Genomic DNA, 7075 nt, shown 5'->3' on the forward strand with positions numbered 1-7075 from the left:
TCCTTCGGCATGCTTAGTTGTATTACACTGGGGAGCATGGGAACCACTAGAAATTGTAAACAGACCCTATCTGCATGTTTTTCTTTTTTTTTAAGATTCAAATGAATACAAGAGATTGTCAAATGCTATTATAGAGAGGTTCAGTCAGAAAACTTAGGTGTCCAGTGGATTTGAGAGGTAACATATTTGTGATAGCTGAACTTAGGAATATACATGAACACTGTCATGGAAGAAAGGCTGGGGTCTGCATCCAAAAACATAGGCAAAATTTTCTGTTGTACCTTCCTTTGGGGAGACCATAACTTTTATCAAAGGCTTAAAGGTATGACAATCAAAAGAAAGGTGACATTCAAACCTACCAGTGTACCAAAAGTATCCATACCAAGGAAGAAGGTCAAGGACAGGTCCCTGGGGAGCAAACATTTAGACTCCTAGGTGGGAAGGTGAGAAAGAAGCCCTATTGAAAAAATAAAACCAGTAATGGTAAAATGGTAAAACAAAAGTTTAAAGACTGGGTAGTAAACAAGTCAAGAAAATATGGAATGACTGAGAAACAATTGACTGAAGAACAGCTAGGTATGGGTGCCAACACCAGTAGCAATGGGTTGTGTGAGAGGTAACACAATAGTAAGAGCTACTCTTATGAAATTTAACTAGAGATTTAATTGTAGTTAGAATGAGGCAAAAAAGAGATGTTAACATGTATATTAAAAGGAGTTCATTGGAGAGACATGTTGAAGACAGATGATTGACCAATCTCAGAGTTGGAAAGAGATTATCAACAGCACAAAAGGAATTAGCTTTGGAGTGGCAGATGGACAATACTTGATGATTACAGGTATTTACAGTTGGAATTGAAAATTTAGTTCCTAGTTTTTGACACAGGAGGCTGGATGTTGGATAGTGATTTAGGTGTGTGGCCCTGAAATTTCACTGCATTAGAATCAGTGAATATTAAGAACAGATTGTTTGGAGGGTCTCATTTAGTAGATTCTCATTCATTCAGGTGCCTCTACCATTTAAGAAGCTCCATAGTTATACCTGAAAATAATGTCAATTAAATCTTAATTAAAAGAAACACCATAGTTGATTTTTAACGAACAGCTAGATCTGATAACTTACCTAGAAAGAAGCAACACTGAATTATAGGCCCCCAAAATGGAAAAGTAAGTCAACACATACCCCTGGGAACTAGAACTAGTAAGTAATCTACAATATTAAGTGTAGCAAAGAAAGCCAAAGGAAGCCTCAGGGAAGATGGAATATTGTCTTTTAAAGTAATAGTTGAAGTTTGTGAGAATAAAAGGGTTATTTCCTAAAACTTACAAATTTTTTCTTTACAATGTTCTGATTTTAACATAATTTGTTTACTTAAAACTTTGAATTTCAATGTTCTGGAAAATACTAAAATACGACCTTATTCAGCTAAAAATAAAATAAGCTTTGGCAAAAAAAAAAAAAAAAGACCTAATTATATAATAAAAATTCTAAGATTTCCATGTAACAGCTTAGCCTAAAATAGAACATTCTAGCTTCCAGTTTTGCTTTCCTGGCTGACTTTGTTTTTACAAACCATTTAGCAACTATTAAATGCTGTAAGAGGTTTATACAGAATATCCAGAAAAAATGTAAGAAGACATCTATCTAATCATTCCTGCAAGTGTAAAGATTTAGCAGACTAAAGAGGAATCTGGATGTAGAAATGGAATGTCAGGTTACTGTCAAGGCCTGAACTTCTGTAGAAGTAGGGTTTTCTCCTAATCCTATACGGGGTCACTTTGCTGTGCAGGTGGGAAAGAGCAAGAACCAAGGCACCCATGGAGTGTCTAGTCAGTTTGCAGGTGTGCACCAAAGGGAGAGCAAGGATGCTGGAGAAGTAAGAGACTGCCTACACAGAAGGGAGAGGATTACCTGGTGTTGGCTTTACTCCCTCCTCTGGAACTAGATGCAGAGTTTATCTATGGGGGATTAGGCAGACCCCTCTTTGGAAAACCTGAGAGGTGGAACCATAAGCTTCCACTTCTCTGGAATGCTGAGATGCCCACTTCAGTGTTCTGGAATTTCACTTGAGAAATTTCCTTCAGTCAGTCCCTCACTTACCTTGAAATCCTGTGCATTCTGAGTTTTTACATCTTGACTCCTAAGTATTCCCAATGACTCCTTGCCAAAACAAGTGTTTTTCTTAGTCTCTTAATCGCTCCTGGCCCATATACTCCTTAAAAGTACTTTCTTCTGCTTTATACAGCAGTGCATGTTTTCCTATCCTTTTGTACTTTTACTTAGGAAGAAATTTTTTTTAATTAAAAAAATCAAATAACAAAGTCTCCTTTCACATCTTTCTTGTTCTATAAAGTAACTACTGAATTTATCTTCTGTAGATCCTTTTTTTGAAAAAACTGAGATTGCATGTGCAGTTTGCCTTTTTTAAAATTCAGTGTATCTTTTTCCATGTTGATGTAGATCCTCATTTCTACAACTGTGTAATATTTCATATGAATGCAGCCTAATTTACCCATTCTTTCACTGATACTCAAGTGTCTATTCACAACTATAATGTGTCGTAGCGACTATCCTACTGTAACTGATTTCTGAGATTTTTACAACTGGATAAAGTTACCAAGTATGCAGTGTACATTTAGAATTTTGACAATGCCAAATTGTCCTTCTTGGGTCACACCAATTTAATTTCTCACCAGCAGGGTGTTTTGTTTAAACCTCTTCCAATACTCATTATCCATTTTTTTAGTTTTTACTAGCAATGTGCAAAGAGCATTCCTTCTTGTGCATTTGAGTATCTTTTAACTTGCTTTTTTTTCAAATTGATGTCAACTAATACAACATACATTAGTTTCAGGTGTACTTGCTCTTTTAATTACGTTTTTTGTGCATTACTTCTAGAGTTCTTTTTCAGACTTGATAATAAAGCTGGTCTACCTTTGATCTCAACTGCATGTTAACATACCTTGTAGCCTTTTATGTTTATAAATTTTTTCTCTGTGGTCTTCAGGGTTCATATTGCTTAGGAAGGCCTTCGCAATATGCATAAAACAACCGTTAATTCTTAAATTTTTGTATATGGAAATGAAGAGCCTACATTCCTGTATTTGAAATGCTACCTCTATAATGAACATACACATGGGATTACTTCTGAATTCTAGTTTGTTCCATTAATCGAATTGTCCAGTCCTATTCCAATACCTCCCTGTTCTAAATACTCTAGCTTTGTACTTGTGATGTGTATTTATTTGGGTTATTGTATTTTTTTAAAAAACATTTTGGTTAATCTTGCACATACATTCTTCCAGAGAAACTTTAAAACCATTTTGTTGGGTGCCTGGGTAGCTCAGTCAGTTGAGCATCCTTCAGCTCAGGTCATGATCCATGGTATGTCAGGTTCTGCACTGACAGCACAGAGCCTGCTGGGATTCCTTCTATCCTCTCTCTCTGCCCCTCCCCCGTTTGTGCTTTCACTCAAAATAAATGAACTTTAAAAAACCCTGGGGCGCCTGGGTGGCGCAGTCGGTTAAGCGTCCGACTTCAGCCAGGTCACGATCTCGCGGTCCGTGAGTTCGAGCCCCGCGTCAGGCTCTGGGCTGATGGCTCAGAGCCTGCAGCCTGTGCCCGATTCTGTGTCTCCCTCTCTCTCTGCTCCTCCCCCGTTCATGCTCTGTCTCTCTCTGTCCCAAAAATAAATAAACATTGAAAAAAAAAATTAAAAAAAAAAAAAACCCCAAAACTTCAGATAATAAAAATCATCTTGTTGATTTCCACTAAAAATTGTTAAGTATTTTTCCTCAAAATGCAAAAAACTTATAATCTGAGGTGAATCTTATCTTTCCATTGCTGAGCCTACTCATGTAGGGGCACAGCATTCTTTCCATTTATTTTGATTTTCTGTAACATACATAAATGAAATTTTATGTTTTGATGTAGGTTTTCCTTTTTTCTTGATAGATTTCACCATTGTTGCTGCTAATGTGAATAGTTCTTTAGAAGTTGTTTATTTGGTTTATAAAAAATCTCAATGTTGCTCTGAGAGCCTACCATCTTACTTCCAATGTTTCTTGGTTTTTTAGTTGTTTTAGATTTCCAGGTAAACATTATCATATACATTAATTTCTTCCCTTCCAATTTCATACCTTACCTTACTACAGTGGATCCCTAATTCTCAGAACAATGTTTAATTGTAGGAATGACAGCAGATAACCTAAACAATGCCATTAAGTGTGCTGTTTATCTTTGGTTGATACCCTTCATCCAGTTAAGCAAGCTTCCTTTTATTACTTAATGTGAACTGTATTTTTAAGAAATCAGTAATTTTCATATCAATTAAGATTATATAGTTTTTCTTCTTCAACGTAGGAAATTTTCATTACATGTCTAATGTTGATCATCCTTGACCATAACCCAACTTGGTTATTATGTTATTTTCTAAATGCACTGGTGGCTTCTTAGTTTCCTTAATTTCTTTGCAGGTATATTCCTAAGCGGCACTGAGCTGGGTTTTTTTTTCCAGTATCCTTGTTTAGATTCTGTTACAGTTCTGCTACCTTCATATCTGGGATATACTACATTCTTCTCTATGCTTTGTTCCTGGTGACTTTTGTCAGGGGTATGTAGAGCATTCTTTTATGCTTCCTTTATTAAGGTTTTCTAACTCTTCAATTTTTTGAAATCTGTATTTTCCTAGAAAATTATCCAAGTCAACTTTCAAGATTATTAGTATATAAGGCTACGCTAGGGGTGCCTGGGTGGCTTAGTTGGTCAAGCATCTGACTTCAGTTCAGGTCATCATCTCATGGTTAGTGGGTTTGAGCCCCACGTCGGGCTCTGCGCTGACAGCTCATAGCCTGCAGCCTGCTTCAGACTGTATCTCCCTCTCTCTTTCAAAAATGAGTAAACATTATAAAAAAAAAAAAAAAAAGGCTAGGCTAAATTCACTTCTAATTTTGGAGGTCCCTAATATCCATAATATGTTCCCTTTGTTTCCAAAATTGTTTTCTCCTTTTCTTCTTTAGATTTGCTAAGTGTCTACTCTTTTCAAACAACAGCTATTATTACTAATTTTATTTTCTATTTCATTAATATCTTTTATTTTTAATTCCTTTTATTTTGGGAGATCTTATTTTTTCTGCTTCTTTGCTGTTTCTGTTTTCTTTTCTGATCCTTCCTGCCATGTGTGTATCTTTTAAGGATGTGCTGACCCTCAGTGAGTTTATCCACACAACATAGCAACATATGAAGCCTTTACCATTAGCCTATGTAGCCTATGCAGGCTACAAAGTCTGTATTAATCTGGAGTCAGAGTGGGTTCCAATTCCCCACTTCCTACTTATGAGATCTCGGCCAAATGTGAGCAGTTTCTTCATCTGTAAAACAGAAATAATAATACACATTAAGTTTGAAACTATTTGCAAATCATTTAGCATAGAAACTTGCTCCTATTAGTAACTCAATAGGTGTTTGGTAAGATAAAACACCTCAGTTGCCCTATTTCTAAAAATAAGGGGATTGGGATGACTAATCCCAAATTCCCTCCCAAGTGTGAAAAGTTTATTTTCAGTCTATCAGTTCATCCACCAATCAACTGATCAAGCCACCCACGAACCCCCACCACAATTACTAAGCCTTCCACTTGAACTAAGTATTCCAAATGTCAGGAACACCAAGATGAATAATGAAAAGGTCTTTACCTTCCAGAAGCTCAGAGTCCTTGGGGAGTAGGGGTGAAAATCAACTATTAAACAGTCATTATAATGTAATATGGTAAGTGGTTTAATAAAGTCTGTGGAAATTCAGACTTTGAAAAGTATGTGCAGCAAAATCAAAGACCTAGGTTGAAAACCTAACTGAGATACTTAATACTAGCTGTGAACCTTCAGGCAGTAATGTTGATGCTTTATTTCTCTTTCTGTCCCTTTCTGTCTCTATACCGTCCTGGTAGGTTAAGGATTGAATAAGAAAACAAATACAAAGTATAAAGTGCCAGAGTCACATGAACTCAGCAAATAGCAGTTGTTAACATTACTAATATTACAAGAGGCTATGGAAGTTAAAGAAAGCCAATTCACTGTACTTCAAGAGAGGAATGATAGGGTCTGGGGAATATCCCAAACGTGTTTACGGAACAAACCCTGAGGATGGAAAAAAAAAAAAAAAGAATGAAAGGGCAATTAAGGTGGGTGATGCTCTTAAAGGGCAGAGAATTCTAATTTTTGTATTGTCTGCTGCTAGCATTATATCCAACCCACATATTCCTTCTCTGTCTCCGTTTTTTAGTAGGCTCCACGCCCAACGTGGGGCTCGAACTCAAGACCTGGAGATCAAGAGTCCCGTGCTCTACCGACTGAGGTAGCTAGGTGCCCCGTGAACCATGTATTTTCAATAAAGAGTGAATGGAAGAATACCCGTTAAATAATAAGGTTGGAGAAATAAAAGATTTGAGCGAAACTGCTGCAAGTATCATTTTACATTAAAGGGAACCTAGGAGTTAGAGTCAGGAATCATGGAGCAGTCTTGACTACTGACCTGTGTTTATACTGGCTCCACAACTTACCTGCTGTTTGGCTTTAGCAAATTACTGATACCTTGAATCGCCTCACATACAAAACAGGGCTAACACCTACCTTACACAATTATGCTCAGAATTAAGTACCAAGCAATTATCCAAGAGCCTGGCACTAATAAAGCATTCAATAATGAAAGCGGCTGCAGCTAACTTCTCCTTTGGGTCTTTCTCAGTACCTGTGAAATGACAGGATAAGAACAAATTTCCTCCAATGTTCCAACAAGCACTGAAAAATTATACTAGGTTTGCCAAGGACGAAGAAAGGCCCCGCCCGGCCCGCACCACACAGGTCACCTACGCAAACTGCAGTCCTGGAGCCCGCATCTGCGTCGCTGAGCCATGGAAGGCGTGATCGATGCCAGGCCGTTAGAGAGACGGGGCCTAGACAGGCTGCATGTGAGACCCCGCGGAATCTCAGGAACACCAGCCCACACCACCATCCGATTTCTCTAGAGGCGAAGCCTCGAAAAAGGTTGAGGGGAGGCCGGAAGTGACGCAAGGTCGTGA

Source organism: Puma concolor, chromosome D1 (assembly GCF_028749965.1).
Source record: "Puma concolor isolate L17-30 chromosome D1, mPumCon1.1.hap2, whole genome shotgun sequence".
Taxonomy (NCBI): domain Eukaryota; kingdom Metazoa; phylum Chordata; class Mammalia; order Carnivora; family Felidae; genus Puma; species Puma concolor.